Raw genomic sequence first — 19,353 nt, 5'->3', positions numbered from 1 at the left:
TTTTCTATTTGTTTAAGTCCAACCGACACGAACACAAATCCAGGAGAGGCGCTGCAGGCGAAGTGCTGTTGACAAATGTATCGCGACGGTCTTCTGCTGCCGTAGCCCATTAACGCCAAATTTAGCAGTACTGTCCTAATGAATACTATCGCCTTACGTGCCATATTGGTTTCTGCGGTTATCTCACGGTGTTACTTGTGTGTCAACACAAACGTCGCTGCTCTCGGTCGTCAGCCACGGCGTTGCCCGTGGTTACATGTAATGCCTAAAACGTGCTATTCTCAGCACGCTCTTCACACTGTGGATGTCGGAATATTGTGTCCCCTAACAATTTACGAAATGAGATGCCCCATTCTTGTAGCTCCAACTATTATTCCGCGTCCAAAGTTTGCAGCGATAATCACGCCGGAAACCTTTTGCACATGAATCATCTGAGTACACATTACAGCTCCACCAATGCGTCGACCTTTCCTGAATCGTGCACAGGATACTGGCGCCATCTGCATATGTGCGTACCGCTGTCCCATGACTTTTATCACCTCAGTGTAGGTCCCACACTGCAGCACCCGGAACATCGTCACTTTAATGATAATAACCCGGTACAATCTGCCGTATTGTATAACACCAGAGGTGAGCTCCGTTGAATACTAAAGTTCACTTAATCAGACTCATCAAAATTCCGAAAAAAGTTCAATAGTTCTATGACTATCATGAAACTGACGTTTTCCGTATTACCAAATAGCTATGTCCCTTCACGGTCACGGAGCACGGTCTCGTTTCAAGTCGCCTATCCAACGGATTTCCAGTGGCAAAAAATATTTGATTTGCATTATTTGATGTAATTAGCAACCGTACTTGAAAATTTAAAATGCTCTCGTAGTGTACCTATGAAGAGCGACAATACAGTTGAAAATGTGTATGTGTATAGACGCAGGGTAAATCACAGTGTGCATATACCCTAACCGTATTCAACCAATATTTCAGAACGAGAGCGGTTAGTAACTTGCAACGAACTTCATACATAATTCCAAACTTTTACAACATTTGCACTCATTGGCAGTCCACAAAATGATAAAAGGAGAAAAAGACATTTTCGTCACTACCTCTTCGTTTTTCAAGCAGTTAAGCTGCCGCATGAGGCATGAAATTATAATTCATTACTCCTTTATTATTCGCAACACATTTTTCAGACACTACCTACGTATATTATTCATAGTACCCCCAAAATTATGTCATATTATACTCATCCACTGTTTTAATAGAAGTGCTTTCCGACTACTAACTACACTACTGGCCATTAAAATTGCTAAACCACGAAGATGACGTGCTACAGACGGGAAATTTCACCGACAGGAAGAAGATTTCTCATGCACAAACAGCACATGACCGGCGTTGCCTGGTGAAACGTTGTTGTGATACCTCGTGTAAGGAGAAGAAATGCGTACCGTCGCGTTTCCGACTTTGATAAAGGTCAGATTGTACCCTACCGAGATTGCGGTTTATCGTATCGCGACATTGCTGCTCGCGTTGGTCGAGATCCAATGACTGTTTGCAGAATATGGAATCGGTGGGTTCAGGAGGGTAATACGGAACGCCGTGCTGCATCCCAACGGCCTCGTATCACTAGCAGTCGACAAGACAGTCATCTTATCCGCATGGTTGTAACGGATCGTGCAGCCACGTCTCGATCCCTGAGTGAACACATGGGGACATTTGCAAGACAACAACCACCTTCACGAACAGTTCGACGACGTTTGCAGCAGCATGGACTATCAGCTCGGAGACCATGGCTGCGGTTACCCTTGACGCTGCATCACAGACAGGAGCGCCTGCGATGGTGTACTCAACGACGAACCTGGTTGCACGAATGGCAAAATGTCATTTTTTCGGATGAATCCGGGTTCTGTTTACAGCATCATGATGGTCGCATCCGTGTTTGGCGACATCGCGGTGAACGCACATTGGAAGTGTGTATTCGTCATCGCCATACTGGCTTATCACACGGCGTGATGGTATGGGGTGCCATTGGTTACACGTCTCGGTAACCTCTTGTTCGCACTGACGGCACTTTGAACGGTGGACGTTACATTTTAGATGTGTTACGACCCGTGGCTCTACCATTCATTCGACACCTGAGAAACCCTACATTTCAGCAGGATAATGCACGACCGCATGTTGCAGGTTCTGTACGAGCCTTTCTGGATACAGAAAATATTCGACTGCTGCCCTGGCCAGCACATTCTCCAGATCTGTCACCAATTGAAAACGTCTGGTCAATGGTGGCCGAGTAACTGTCTCGTCACAATACGCCAGTCACTACTGTTGATGAACTGTGGTATCGTGTTGACGCTGCTTGGGCAACTGTACCTGTACACGCCATCCAAGCTCTATTTGACTCAATGCCCAGGCGTATCAAGGCCGCTACTACGACCGGAGGTGGTTGTTCTGGGTACTGATTTCTCAGGATCTATGCACCCAAATTGAGAGAAAATGTAATCACATGTTCTAGTATAATATATTTGTCCAATGAATACCCGTTTATCATCTGCATTTCTTGTTGGTGTAGCTTTTTTAATGGCCAGTAGTGTAACTTTATATATGGTTTCAAACTTTTTCTAATATTTTACTGCCGGCCACTGTGGCCGAGCGGTTCTAGGCGCCTCAGTCTGGAACCACGCTGCTTATACGGTCGCAGGTTCGAATCCTGCCTCGGGCGTGGGTGTGTGTGATGTCCTTAGGTTGGTTAGGTTTAAGTAGTTTTAAGTGTAGGGGACTGATGACGTCAGACGTTAAGGACGATAAGTCCCATAGTGCTTAGAGCCATTTGAACCATTTAATATTTTACTCCCTTAACTTCAAAAACTACCCCCCCCCCCCCTTTCCCATGAACCATGGACCCTATCGTAGGTGGAGAAGCTTGCGTGCCTCAAGTCAAGAAAAGGCCTCAGGATATGACAACATTCCATTAGAACTACTGATAGCCTAGGGAGGGCCAGCAACGATAAAACTCTACTATCTGGTGAGCAAGATGTATGACACAGATGAAATACCTTCAGATTTCAAGAAGAATATAATAATTGCAACCCCAAAGAAGGCTGGTTTCGACAGGTGTGAAAATTATCGAACTACCAATTTGAAAAGTAATGGCTGAAAAATACTAACACGAATTTTTTACAGACGAATGGAGAAACTGGTAGAAGCCAACCTCGTGTAAGATTCAGTAGAAATGTTAGAACACATGAGGCGATACTGGACCTACGACTTATCTTAGAAGATAGATTAAGGAAAGGCAAACCTACATTTCTAGCATTTGCAGGCTTACAGAGAGCTTTTTATAATTATGACTGCAATACTCTCTTTCAAATTCTGAAGGTGGCAGGAGTAAAATACAGGGGGCGAAAGGCTATTTACAATTTGTACAGAAACCAGATTGCAGTTATAAGAGTCGAGGGGCATGAAAGGGAAGCAGTGATTGAAAAGGGAGTGAGACATCCCGATGTTATTCAACCTGTATATTGAGCAAGCAATGAAAGAAACAAAACAAAAATTTGGAGCAGGAATTAAAATCCATGGAGAAGAAATAAAAACTCTGGGATTTGCCGGTGACAGCAGAGTCCTGGAAGAGCAGTTGAACGGAATGGACAGTGTCTTGAAAGGAGACTATAAGATGGACATCAATGGAATGTAGTCGAAGTAAATCAGGTTATGCTGGGAGAATTAGATTAGGAAATGAGACACTTAAGGTACCCGATGAGTTTTGCTATCTGAGTAGCAAAATAACTCACGATGGTCGAAGTAGAGAGGATATAAAATGTAGACTGGCTATGGCAAGGAAAGCATTTCTGAAGAAGAGAAATTTGTTAACATCAAGTGTAGATTTAAGTGTCAGGAAGTCCTTTCTGAATGTATTTGTATGTGGTGTGGCCATTTATGGAAGCTAAACATTGACGATAAACAGTTTAGGCAATATGAGAATATAAGCTTTTAAAGGGTGGTGCTGCGGAAGAATGCTGAAGATTAGATGGGCTGATCACGTAACTAATGAGGAGGTACTGAATAGAATTGGGGCACTACCTAAAAGAAGGGATAGGTTGGTAGAATATGTTCTGCATCAACGGATCACCAATTTAGTATTGGAGGGAGGCGTGGAGGGTAAAAGTTGTAGAGGGAGACCAAGAGATGAAAACGCTAAGCAGATTCAGAGGATGTAGGTTGCAGTAGTTACTCGGAGATGAAGAGGCTTGCATGGGATAGAGTAGCATAGCTGCATCAAATCAGTCTCTGGAATTTAGACCACAGCAACAACAACTTCAAAAATTTAACACATTGACTCATTTGTAAAGTAAATCTTTTGAAGCTGTTTTATACGTTTGAATTGCATTCTTTGTATAACCGGGTCTGCAATGGTTGTTCGTAGGAGCTACTCACTGCTCACCACCTATCGCGATATTTACTACTCCCGATTCGAGATCAACCCCAAAAAAATTATATGCACCGGAGAGCTGTAGAGAATCGAGGGCAACAGCGAACGCGGCTGATCCTTCATCGAGACCATCGTACGAGATAGCCTGTTGTCAATGAGTTTGCACCAACTAACTGGTCAACCTCCGCAAGACTCACCTCTACGGCTCTTCAAATGGCTGGCTCTGAGCACTATGGGACTCAACATCTGTGGTCATCAGTCCCCAAGAACTTAGAACTACTTAAACCTAACCAACCTAAGGACATCACACACATCGATGCCCGAGGCAGGACTCGAACCTGCGACCGTAGCAGTCGCGCACAGCTCTTCAGAAAGAACAGCTTTCATCTCTCGTAACGTCCTACCTACAGGGTGTTCCATCTCCGTGATTTCTGGTTATAAGTAGTCGTCCTAAGGTACAATTACAAACAGTACAGTACGAATTATTTGTACAAAATATCTTTCACAAAAGTAATTACAAGGTTGCGTTCGCGCTGTCAACAATATTAAAGCAATAAGACTGTTTTGGTAGATTCTGTATTAGCCAGTGAACCCCCTCCCCGTGATTGTTTACAAAATCGAGCTCCCATGTGTAAAACGGATATCAAGGTTTATTACGTAATGTGACCTGAACTTTGTATCGTACAGTGATATAATGTTGCAGGTACATTCGCCGGTATGCGTGGATACTGTCTGAAAAACGTGTTGCGAATTGAGAAGAGGTAGTGGTAAAGAAGCAACAAATTGATACGCCGTACCTGACGCCTAAGTTCTACTGCTTGAACAGCGAAGACGAAGCAGGCGATAATTTTATTGTTGGGTGTCAGCGAAACAAAGTTTCGAGAAGGTTTGAAATGAAGCGTAACGTTTGTTGGAATTCGCAAAGTGTGCTCGTTCTCAAATACTGGACGAATACAGCCTGGGTAATTTGTGCGCTGCGATTCATACTGCCTCAAGACGCACACACAATTTCTAACTTTAATACTTGACTTATCACCTTAAACATACAGGGTGGAGCAGATAAAAATAGCTCATGGAACATAAAGTAAACGAAGTGAAATCACAGAAACGAAGAGCTGAAATGGATTTACCACTTATTGAAAATGAAAAATACAGTGAAAAATTCATTCATAGAACGTGCTGAAAGTGACCGCTGGAACATCAGTACGCAGTTGTGCTCGTCTATTCGAATACACTCTACGTAAAGCTCGGATGTCGATGGCAGCAACTTCAGACCTGATGTTGCATTTCACTTCCTGCGTTGTGAGTGGATCTGTTTCATACACCTCGCTCTCCAAGTGTCCCCACAGGAAAAAAATCACGTGTAGTTAGATCCGGCGAACGTGGTGGCCATAAATGTTTGCCGACAGTTCGTTCTTCAGCGAAGGCATCAGAGATTCGTTCCAGGGATACCTTAGACGTGTGTCATGTTCTTCTATCTTGCTGGCATTGACTTGAGCACAAAATGTATCGAAAATTTCCATATATGCAACGGCGTTGAGGGTAGTGTCAAAAAAACATCGGTCCCATGATGCGCTTTCCTGTTACACCGCACTAAACGCCGATTTTTTCAGCATAGACACACAATGTTACTGTCCTCCATTGCCCAGTACCTGGTATTCTGTGGATTCACATTACCAGAAAGATGAAGCCATGCTCATAATATAAAGGACAGGATGTAACAAAACATAGTTGATGGTATCCAAAAGCCACGTGCAGTAGTCTACAGGTTTCTTCCTCTCATCCTCCCGTAATTACTGCACAGCCGTCACACAATATGGCGTCAAATTAATTCTTTTCAACATCTGATGGCACTTCTTCCTACTTAAGAAGCGCTTTTTGTGCCAATTTACGTTTAGACTTCTTTGCACTCTGAATAATTCTCCATAGAATGTCTGCAATAACCTCTGGTGTACAAACTGAAGGGATTCTTGGTCATTTTACATTTTGCACAGATCTGTAGGTGCGCCAATTTTTACACAGATTCTGTATTGTTTCCTCTGCTCGTAATACTCTATTCGGATACTTGACACCGAAAATTTCATGAGTTTCATTAATCGAACCTGTTTTCACGTATGCTTCCTTAATTTCAATTCTTTCATCTATCAAGAAAGTCATTTTGCAAACCAAAAAGAGAAACGTCTAACACAGTCTAACTTCACTGAAGAAATAAACTGAGTGCCGACAGAGGGATGCTAACAATCGGTTATTGCATAAAACTGTCCATCGTTATAGCTGTTTACTCTGTGTCACAAGTCGAAATGTTGTAATCACATTAGAAATAGAGGCGGCTACTTTTAACCGCGCCAATCTGTATAATGTAGGATTATACATCTTAACTGGTTTTGTCGCTGCATCTTAAATTTTTAGCTTCGGTCAATATATATATGAAATACTGAAAATGAAATTTTTGTTTCCCCAGAAGCCGTTACACGGGCAACCTGCAACTGCTGTGGTATGATGCGGTGTCTGTTTTAGCCGTCTAGTAAGATATAGGTCACAAATGGAAGGATCGCATTCTAAGAACACCAAGCAGCAGTATAGCAGAGGGTACAAAGCAGATACACACTATGTTGGTTTGCATGGCCATCTTCCGTAGCAGATGTTATAATCAATTGTTTCTTTGTCTTAAACTTACTACAATTAATTAAAACGTATTTTACACCAAACGCGATTCACTTTGACTTACAAAGATCTCAGTCTCCGATAACAACGAAGATATGAGCAATGGTTTGCAGAATAGGTAAGCAAGAGGCAGAGACAGTAAGTAAATTGCACGCACCTACTTTATGAGGGAATTCTATTTTTAATGTACAGGGTATTCGGAAATTCCCATTGCAGACTTCTAGGACTTGTAGAAGAGAGTGAGTACATAACATTTTTAGCAGGAACCCATGTCCGGAAACGTACAGTTTCCGTACTATAGCCGTTTGAAAACGTATTTGCTAGATATATTTGCAACAGGGTAGTCATGGTGGAGGGTGCTTACGTCGAATTGGCTGATGTCATTTGACGTCCATCTTACCTCTTTCATCTGGTTCGAATCTCTGTGGGTGTTATAAATGGTATGAAGTGTTGGAGGTGGTGTGGATGTAGCTGTTGGTCATCTACAACGTAACAGACGGTGATGGGAGCAACATACACTGCATATACAGTACAATTGCTCGTGTATTCGTTGACGGGTTTTCTTCAACGTGATGCAGAACGGCCTCTTCCATTTCGGGTGTGCGGCCTGTGCTAGCAGCACCACAGTCATGCCTACTCACTGTGAAGCTCCCCCTTTCTCCAAGCCGTTGCGTAATTGTGGCGGAAAGGGTGTTTGATGGTGTCGGACGCTGTGCGTAACGATCTTGATAAAGGCGACAAGCAGTTCTTCCATTACCGTGAGCTCCGCCACACAGGAGCATCATATCGGCTTAATCTGCAGACGTGTACTCAATCACGTTGCTGATACGTGAATGAGACTCGAACCAGGTCAGAGAGGCAGGATGGGCGACAAATGATTTAGCCAATCCGACGTAAGCACCCCGTGCCCTTACTACTCTCCTGCAAACCTACCTTGCAAACGTCTTTTCAAACGGCTGTAGCGCAGAATTCGAAATTTTACGTATTAGCTCTCCTCTGTAAGCCCTAGAAGTTGGTAACGGGTATTTCGAAGCACCCTATATAAAAACTGAAATCTACAAACGTATTATTTTCGGATATATTCAGAATGACCTCAGAAGATGTTTCTTAAATAAAAACAAAACGAGTTTGTTGTAAAATTCTCTTTAATTAATTGAGGTAAGCTTAAATATGTAAATCCAGTAATAATTAAAATACAGACCTAGCCTCAGACTCTGGGAGCAGTGTCGGCTGACCTTTCCATGCTATCTCCACTTTTTTTTTGCACTCCTGGTTCGCGGTCGAGAGGAGCTGAGTGGATCCCTGTTTCGTATGAAACTTCCTGGCAGATTAAATCTGTGTGCCAAACCGAGACTCGAACTCGGGACCTTTGCCTTTTGCGGACAAGTGCTCTACCATCTGAGCTACCCAAGCACGACTCACGCCCCGTCCTCACAGCTTTACTTCCGCCAGTACCTTGTCTCCTTCTTTCAGCGCACACTCCGCTGCAGGGTGAAAATTTCATTCTCCTGTTTTAGTTTGAAGAGTAGTTGGGTACAAGAAACTTCCCAGGACAGTGACAGGTTTGTACAGAACTTCCTGGGGACGCTGTGCACATCTTAAGTATAAATTTTTGTTGGATTTACGTTTAGTCGTATGTGAGTTCATTAAAAGCATTTATTGGCGTCTCGCTAATGGAGTGACGTGGACCAGTTTGTGTCATGGAGTGTCTCAGTATAGGATTAAAAATCCCCAGGGTGATTGTAATACTTGTATCTGACTGCTGAATTCGACCTTCAATAAAGTTACAGCATCAGAGGATAACTTTCAAGAGTGGCTATTGTCCATTTCACAGCTACTACTTTGACTACATTGCATGACAAACATCGTTGTGGTGTATCTCGAAAGAACAGCGGAAATGTTTACTACCATTTCGCACTAGCTATGCCCGCGGTGTTACCCACAGTTAAAGAGTTATTTATAAAAAATGCGCAGGTATGTTTTTATTCCGATCTTCCATAGACCCCACACTCTTTGTCTCTCCCCTCCTTCCGCCACACTCTGTCCATCTCCTCCTCACACACTCTCTCACTCCACCTCTTCCAGCCACACTCTCTGTCGATCTCTTCCTCTCCTCCTATCGCTGCCCATCACCTCCTCTCCCCTGTCCTTCTCTTTCCTTTTCTATCCACTTCCTCCTCGTCGTCTCGTTGTCCACCACTTTCTGCTCTCTATCTGCCTCCGCATCCTCCTTCCCATACTTCCCCGTCCATCTCCTCCTCCCCTGTTCTCTCTCCACGTCATCTCCCAAATCGCAAAAGGAGGCCCGGCCTTCCTACCTCCACGGTATTTATTTCCAGATCTTAACTGATACGTGAACCAAGTTTGGTTGAAATCGTTCCATGGGATTACGACCAGCTTTCTGCATGTGGCTTTGGCTGTGTACTCACATGTCAAATATAATCCACATGCATTTAACATATCTCACGCCTATCTGTACACATACTTCACTTGTATCTCTAGGGAATTTCGCCCTCCAGTTTCATTTTCACGAAGCTAAATGTTTATAACGTCATATCTCTTCAAAATTTGGAAATTTGTCATAAGGTCTAATGGGAACAAACTGCTGAGGTCATCGGACACTAAAGCTTACGCACTGCTTAATCAAATTTAAACTAACTTACGTTAAGGACAACACACACACCCATGCCCTAGGGAGGACTCGAACCTCCAACGGAGGGAGCCATATCTCTTCGACTACGTCTCGTACAATGATACCGTTTTGCAGGTACACTCAGCGACGTATATGGCTACTGTCTGCATGATGTGTTACTAACAGAGTTAGTAGCAAAGAAGTAATAAACTTAAGCCTCATACATGACGCGATAGTTTTTCTCGCATCTCAATGTTTATGAAGTCATACGCCCAGGTATGATATAATTTGTCTGATACATTCAGCGATATATGTGAATACAACCTATAAAATATGTAGTTAATAGTAAATATGAAAAAATTAAAACGTCATACTTCATACTGCAGTTTTACTGCATGAAAACCGATCACTTATTAAGCGATAAACCTTTCTCCTTTCAGCATTTGCCGGCCGCGGTGGTCTCGCGGTTCTAGGAGCGCAGTCCGGAACCGCGCGGCTGCTACGGTCGCAGGTTCGAATCCTGCCTCGGGCATGGATGTGTGTGATGTCCTAGGTTTAAGTAGTTCTAAGTTCTAGGGGACTGATGACCACAGCTGTTAAGTCCCATAGTGCTCAGAGCCATTTTTTCAGCATTTGTGGAGGTTGTCAGCGAGAAAAAGTTTCGGGAAGGATTGATGTTATGTGTTGAGTTTGTTTCAAGTCACTAAGTGCTCTCAGCTCATTATACACTGATGCGCCAAAGAAACTGATCTGGGCATGCATATACAAATACAGAGATATATAAATAGGCAGAATACGCCGCATGTTCGGTAGCACCTATTGCGCAACAAGTGTCTGGTGCAGTTGCTAGATCGGTTACTGCTGCTACAATGGTGGGTTATCAAGATTTAACTGAGTTTGAACGTGATGTTATAGAGGGCGCACGAGCGATGGTTCAAATGGTTCAAATGGCTCTGAGCACTATGGGACTCAACTGCTGAGGTCATTAGTCCCCTAGAACTTAGAACTAGTTAAACCTAACTAACCTAAGGACATCACAAACATCCATGCCCGGGGCAGGATTCGAACCTGCGACCGTAGCGGTCTTTCGGTTCCAGACTGCAGCGCCTTTAGCCGCACGGCCACTTCGGCCGGCGCACGAGCGATGGAACACAGCATATCCTAGGTGGCGATGAAGTGGGGATTTTTCCGTACGACCGATTCACGAATGTGCCGTGAATATCAGGACCCGCTAAAACATCAGATCTCCGACGTCGCTACGGCCGGGAAAAGATCGTGCAACAAAGTGACCGACAACGACAGGAGAGAGTCGTTAAACGTGACAAAAGTGCAACCCTTCCACAAATTGCTGCAGATTTCAGTGCTGGGCCTTCAACAAGTGTCAGTGTGTGACATCATCGATATGGGCTTTCGCAGCCAAAGGCCAGGTCGTGTACCCTTGATGACTGCACGCCGAAAGCTTTAAGCCTCAACGGGGCCCGTTAACACCGACATTGGACTGTTGATAACTTGAAATATGTTGTCTGGTCGGACGAGTCTTGTATCATATTGTATCGAGAGGATGGACATGTGCGGGTATGGAAACAATCTCATGAATCCATGGACGCTGCATGTCAGCAGAGGACTGTTCAAGCTGTTGGAGGCTATGTAATGGTATGGGGCGTGTGCCGTTGTTGTGATATGGGACCCCTGATACGCCTACATACGACTACGACAGATGACACACACGTTAGCAGCCTGATCACCTGCACCCATTCATGTCCATTGTGCATTCCGACGGACTTGGGCAGTTCCAGCAGGACAGTTCGACACTCCACACGTCCTCCACGAACACTCTTCTGAGTTTAAACAATTCCACTGGCCACCAAACTCCCCAGACATGAACATTATTGAGCATATCTGGCATGCCTTGCAACGTTGTGGTCAGAAGAGATCTCCACCCCCTCGTACACCAACGGATTTATGGACAGCCCCGCAGGTTTCATGGTGTCAGTTCCATCCAGCACTATTTCAGACATTAGTCGAGTCCATGCCTCGTCGTATTGCGGCACTTCTGCTTGCTCGTAGGGGCCCTACACCATATAAGGCAGGTATACGACTTACTTTAACTCTTCAGTGCGTAAGATGTGAACATTTTACTATGGTTGCATCGGGAGTGAGACACGCGTAAATACTAAACACAAAGAATGTTCTTTCAGATCTTTTTTGGTAAGCGTCAATTTGAAGTCTCATAGAACACGTGAGCAATTTCCTGCGTGGAATTTAAGAAATATAACACTTCTGTGTTTAGTGGATGATATGCGTTGCTTTATAGTTAGTAGTGGATCAGCCGGCTGAAACACGTAGCACAAGCAGAGCCTCCTGGCTTGCTGCCAACTAGAGCGCTGGCCCCAATCGATATGCGGAATGATGACGGATGAGCCGGATATTGTGCCGGTCGCATAATCCGACAATTAGTCGTCTACTGTAATCGTAGCCATAACCCGCCCAATGAACCGAATTACCTCAAGTCACGACTCGTCCATCATCGTTTGGAGCGGCCACCGAACAGCAGGGAACGCAACACAATAGCGAAAGTCGCAGCCCTTGATTTAAGCACCGGCGCTTACGTTACTGCTACTGCCGTTTCATTTCATCTTCGGCACAATCACAATGTCCCAGCCGATGGACTGAAACTCCTGCGCTAACAGCCTACTTTTATTCTTTTCTTTCTGGGATCTCCAACTGTTGGTGTAACTCGAATCAAACATATCGCAGAGATGGATCAGGCTGCGATTAGACCGTCTGTGGTGATTTTGTAGGCCCATTTGTTCAATTACTTTCCCGTTTGCAAAGATGTCTTCTCTTTTCTCCGCATAACATTGTAGCCTCCACCTGGTAACGTACCGCAACAGTTGTGACATGCACAGCAGTTTAGTTCACAGAGATATATATGCTACTGTTTCTTGTTAACCGGCCGGCTGCACAAGACAGCATACGTACAGGAGTAGGTAACCCAATTTCTGTAGTTTATGACGAGGTGCTTAACGTCCATTATTTGCCAGACGTATTCCATAGCTTCAGTACACTACGGAGCCGCTGTGCTGTCGACATAGCTCATGTGTGCTGGCGCACCACACGAGGGTAGCTTACAGATCATGAGAATCAGACTTTGCTCCAATGTCCCGGAATTAAATACCAAACCTCTCTGCAGTACACAGTTGATAGTGATCCGCCTGTCAGATGACCATGAGGGAACGTTAAACTCCTATGTTTAACGATTTTATCTGGGTTCTTACTCACCAGTCATTTATCTCAATACCTGGTATTTCAGCAGTCGTGCTGTGATTGAAAGAAGAAGCCATATTATGACTACCAGCAGCGTAACAATTCTGGAACCAAATTCAGTACTTCGGCTTTCTGGATGATGTCTTCCGCTTCATTGTCAGTATGAGCATTGAATGGATTTATAGAAATCTCGAGGAAGGATCCAGTGACGTCCTAGGTTATGCACAATATCCCGGCAGTTACCGTCCTCTGATGGTTGCTGACGATTGGTGCTCTTGTAACCTCCCCCTCACTTATCGACCTTAATGACAGTGAAAAATTAAACCGCGTGCACCTAATGGAAATTCGGTAAAAGCAATCGTCACCGAAGTTAATTTGTCGGTAGGTAAAGAGGGAGGAAAGGGTTACATCTAAATGAAAGGAAAAATGCAAATTAAATTGGTGGAAATTAATTTTGAAAAGGGGTAAAGTTAATAAAGAAAATAAATGTGCGGTCGTTACGTTAACAATTAATTGGCGTTAGTTAGATATTTGAGATTTGGGGAAAATTACGGTCGCCAGTCCCATGGACAACTACTATAATAACTGAAAATGAAAGATTAATGCACATATATTTAGCACTAAAAGCGTGGCAACTGAAGGTTGACACGTGTTGTGTGAAAACTGAATGTTTGTCAGAAGTAATAAATTACGCTACACTCTGACTTAATTTAGCAAAAGAATTAATAAAATCGGAAAATTGAAAGTTAATTTAGTGACTGAAATTAATAGTGAGCTTTGTTTCTGCAGCACTACGAAATTCAGTAAAATAAGGTTAGTCTTGGGCTACCTTAACAATCATTTCAATAGCTACTTGAATCTACGCAATTTAGAAATAAGAGATTTAACTCTGAACCTGAATTAAATGATTCTGAACAATTAACAATAGTAAAATTTAGTACGTACCAAGCTGAGCTGCAGTCGCAGGTAAGCTAAAATATGGCAACAAAACTCGCACTCTTAATTTGTGCTTGTGTAATCTAAATATTGTAGACAGCTATGAATACTTTAACTAAACTTTGAAATTAAAGCAGTGAAATGGAATGATATTACTTTAATGCTGGCGTTTGAATTTCAACGACACTCGGGTTCATTCCGGAAAAAAAAGGGACCCTGCTTGGTAATGCAATTGGGACAATGAGCAACAAAGGTTCATGCTACGTTGCTGTAATTTAAAAGAGGCAAATTGAGCAGTTTGAAAAGCTGAGGTCTGCCATACAGTTCTAAAACTTTACGTGCCTCCAGTTTTTCTTGTTGGTTGATTGAAGGTTTGAAGTCGTCGGTCAAGGAGGTGGCGACAGTCACTCATTGTCGGCCGTCGCTGTTGCAGAAGCTGGATGTTGGCGCGCCTTCTTCTCGACACTGTCACCAGGCGAAACGGGCTCTTGATGTGCACCAGCTAATGCTTCCCGTCCGCGACACCGTGTCAGAAACTAAGTCGAGCGCAATTACATGCTGCCAAACACCGAAAGCGCAGCAACTCGTGGGAGCGTCACACCACACACCTGCTCCATCGCCCTACTCCCCAGACTCTCTCTGTCCGCGCTCCACGTGGCAGAGTTAACATTACCAAAGATCCTGAACACTTTGGTTCTCCACACGACCTATCGATGTAATCGTTCGATAGCATAGTTTTCCCTAGGCCAGACCCAGCGTAAAATACCAATAATATTTACAAAACAAACCAATTACACATCGACATAAATGCATATATATATATACACTCCTGGAAATTGAAATAAGAACACCGTGAATTCATTGTCCCAGGAAGGGGAAACTTTATTGACACATTCCTGGGGTCAGATACATCACATGATCACACTGACAGACCCACAGGCACATAGCCACAGGCAACAGAGCATGCACAATGTCGGCACTAGTACAGTGTATATCCACCTTTCGCAGCAATGCAGGCTGCTATTCTCCCATGGAGACGATCGTAGAGATGCTGGATGTAGTCCTGTGGAATGGCTTGCCATGCCATTTCCACCTGGCGCCTCAGTTGGACCAGCGTTCGTGCTGGACGTGCAGACCGCGTGAGACGACGCTTCATCCAGTCCCAAACATGCTCAATGGGGTACAGATCCGGAGATCTTGCTGGCCAGGGTAGTTGACTTACACCTTCTAGAGCACATTGGGTGGCACGGGATACATGCGGACGTGCATTGTCCTGTTGGAACAGCAAGTTCCCTTGCCGGTCTAGGAATGGTAGAACGATGGGTTCGATGATGGTTTGGATGTACCGTGCACTATTCAGTGTCCCCTCGACGATCACCAGTGGTGTACGGCCAGTGTAGGAGATCGCTCCCCACACCATGATGCCGGGTGTTGGCCCTGTGTGCCTCGGTCGTATGCAGTCCTGATTGTGGCGCTCACCTGCACGGCGCCAAACACGCATACGACCATCATTGGCACCAAGGCAGAAGCGACTCCCATCGCTGAAGACGACACGTCTCCATTCGTCCCTCCATTCACGCCTGTCGCGACACCACTGGAGGCGGGCTGCACGATGTTGGGGCGTGAGCGGAAGACGGCCTAACGGTGTGCGGGACCGTAGCCCAGCTTCATGGAGACGGTTGCGAATGGTCCTCGCCGATACCCCAGGAGCAACAGTGTCCCTAATTTGCTGGGAAGTGGCGGTGCGGTCCCCTACGGCACTGCGTAGGATCCTACGGTCTTGGCGTGCATCCGTGCGTCGCTGCGGTCCGGTCCCAGGTCGACGGGCACGTGCACCTTCCGCCGACCACTGGCGACGACATCGATGTACTGTGGAGACCTCACGCCCCACGTGTTGAGCAATTCGGCGGTACGTCCACCCGGCCTCCCGCATGCCCGCTATACGTCCTCGCTCAAAGTCCGTCAACTGCACATACGGTTCATGTCCACGCTGTCGCGGCATGCTACCAGTGTTAAAGACTGCGATGGAGCTCCGTATGCCACGGCAAACTGGCTGACACTGATGGCAGTGGTGCACAAATGCTGCGCAGCTAGCGCCATTCGACGGCCAACACAGCGGTTCCTGGTGTGTCCGCTGTACGGTGCGTGTGATCATTGCTTGTACAGCCCTTTCGCAGTGTCCGGAGCAAGTATGGTGGGTCTGACACACCGGTGTCAATGTGTTCTTTTTTCCATTTCCAGGAGTGTATATATATATATATATATATATATATATATATATATATAGTAAAACAATTACAATATACAAAGACACAGAAATGTCATATCTTCAGGTAACAAAATAAGGAAAATCTATAGTACAATAGATGGAAATAGAAGGATATGCATTTCCGGCGTTACACTCCGCTCGGGTCAGTGTCCTATATACGTGTTGGCCGTCCGTGCAGCCGCCGCGGTAGGTTGTAGCAGTCAGCCAATGCTGATATGGTGGCCTGCTGTGCCTTCTATGTTCAGGCATCTCCCTGCTACCGTGTGTACAGTTTCCCCAATGTATATGTTGCTGAACTGTTCAGGGATTTGGTAGAACGCAGGTTTGCGAAGGCTGCATCATCCTTTACTGAACGTAGTAGTCCAAAGGGGTGGGTGTGATAGACGTTTAATATTGTGCGGCTCAAAAGACAAACGGGATGGACTCTAATGATCTGTGGTCCTGATTTTCTTCCTACCGTTGCCTAGGTATAACTCACCTGAACACACGCCTTATTTACTTCTTACTGTACCCCTTCACTCGCAACGTTATATCGAGGTGATTTAACTCATATGGAAGGCTGTTTTAGTTGCAGAAGGATAGCGCCATTTGACCAAGTCTAGTCCCCTCCATAGCACCGACATTGCTGCATCGTCGATCGTTCTTCTTCTATGGCTGACGATGCGCTGAAGTGACAGACGTCATGGGATACCGATATGCATATACACAGATGGCGGTAGTATCGCGCACGCAAGATATAAAAGGGCAGTGCATTGGCGGAGCTGTCATTTGCACTCAGATTATGCACGTCAAAAGCTTTCTGAGATCATTATGGCACACAGCAGGAATTACCAGACTCTGAACGCGGAGTGGCTCTGAGCACTATGCGACTTAACTTCTGAGGTCATCAGTCGCCTAGAACTTAGAACTAACTAAACCTAACTAACCTAAGGACATCACACACGTCCATGCCCGAGGCAGGATTCGAACCTGCGACCGTAGCGGTCACGCGGTTCCAGACTGAAGCGCCTTTAACCGCACGGCTACACCGGCCGGCCACGGAGTGGTAGTTGGACCTAGACACATGAGACATTCAGCTTCGGAAATTGTTAGGGAGTTCATTGTTGTGAGATACACAGGGTCAAGAGTGTACCAGATTTCAGGCATTACTTCTCACCTCGGACAACGCACTGGTCGACGCGATGGCCTTCACTTAAAGAAAGAGAGCAGCAGCGTTTGCGTAGAGTTGTCGGTGCAACATTGCATGAAATAGCCGCAGAAATCAATGTGGGATGTGCAACGGACGTATCCGTCATGAGAGTGCGGCGAAATTTGGCGTTAATGGGCTATGGCAGCAGAAGAGGGATGCGAGTGTCTTTGGTAATAGCACGACGTCGCTTGCAGTGCCTGTTCTGGGCTCGTGACTCATATTGCCCGCCTGGAAGGCGGCGCGTGGGTCTGCTGAGATCTACAAAACAGGCCGAATTGGAAGCGAGTAGGAGCAGGTGAGGTAAAGCACTTCGGTACTACAAGTAAAGTTAAAGTACTTTTACTGGTGTGATTATTATTTATTTTATGGCCTTCATTGGACCACTGTAGTCAAAAATACAAAGTTCTAAACAAGTTGTTACACATGGGTACAATTTGGTTCGACAATAACTTAATATATTTAGGTAATATAATTATTAGAGGCTATTCTTATATGAAAAGTGTTTTGCTCTTCTGTCTGCCCAATATTTCTTCATTCTTTCAGATATTTTCTTTCTTTCTTCATCTGAGACATCTCTTCCTGTACTCCTTTTATTGATTTTCATTTGTAGTCTGGTTTGCGGGTCTTGCAGTATTCTGGTTTTCTCTGTCTTGTTTTTTAGGTCATCTACTGTAATTTGAAGTTCTTTTATATCTTCCTTAATTTCTGTGATCCATTTAATGTCGCTCTTGCTATTCCACAATTTTTGTATTATTTTTTTACTAATTCTGTTTTCTGGAGTTTTCATCAGATGTCCAAAGAATGAGATGCGTCTTCCTGATTGTGCTCATGACTGGTTCTATTTTCTTATATACTGTTTCATTTGATGCTATTCTCCAATGTCCATTTATTTTATACTGTTTATTTATACATGTCCTAATTATTCTTCTTTCTATTTTTAGTATTCTGTCAATTTCTGCTGTATTAGTTATTTTGAAGATAGTTTCAGCTGCATATGTTATTTCTGGTTGTGTAACTGTTTTATAGTGTTTTAATTTTGCATCTATAGATAGTTTTTTTTGTTGTATGTAGTTTTGGTAATGTAATTTGCATAGTTCAGTTTCTTTATTCTATTTTGCCATGATGGCTTCTCATTTAGATTGTATGTTATTATTTCGCCTAAATATTTAAATTTATCAACAATTTTGATTTCCTGTTCTCCTATTGTAATTTTATTTGCAAGTGGTGGATCAGTTAGCATAATCTCCGTTTTTTTCAAATGATATTCTAAGGCCTACTTTCTCTGCTATTTCTTGTAGTGATTTCACTTGTTGCCTGGCTTCTTGAACGGTGTTGGCTAGGAGAGCAAGATCATCAGTGAATCCCAAGCAGTTTAAGCTAATATCATCTTTTGCACTTCCAATTCTTATCCTCTTTGGATTGTCCTTGTACCATTCTCTCATTATGTATTCCAGTGCACAGTTGAAAAGTAATGGTGATAGGCAGTCACCTTGTCTTAAGCCTGTTTTTATGAGGAATGGTTCCGAAATTTCTCCTCTAAACTTCACTTTTGATTTGGTGTTGGTTAGAGTGAGTTGTATTACTTTAATTAGTTTTGGATGGAGTCCTAGATTTCTTAAAATTTTTAATACTGAAGGTCTGTGGAGACAGTCATATGCCTTCTTAAAATCTACAAATGTTATTGCCAGAGGTTTGTTCCGTTTCTTGTAGTATGCCATAATCAATTTTAAACTAATTATCTGCTCTGCACAGCTTCTCCATGGTCTGAAACCTCCCTGATATTCCCCTAACTCCTGTTCTAATTGCTCCTTGATTCTTTCATATAGGATCTTGGATAGAATTTTATATTTACTGGTGTATGAACATACACAAACACATTATTTAACTTTTGGTACAGATGAGCACGTAGGTGCGAAGCCGTTCATGTATCGAAGCTAACAGTTACTAGAAGTTACAAAGGCAAAGTAGAAGCT

This window comes from Schistocerca piceifrons, chromosome 8, assembly GCF_021461385.2.
Source record: "Schistocerca piceifrons isolate TAMUIC-IGC-003096 chromosome 8, iqSchPice1.1, whole genome shotgun sequence".
Lineage (NCBI taxonomy): Eukaryota > Metazoa > Arthropoda > Insecta > Orthoptera > Acrididae > Schistocerca > Schistocerca piceifrons.
Note: the sequence above shows the minus strand (reverse complement) of the source record.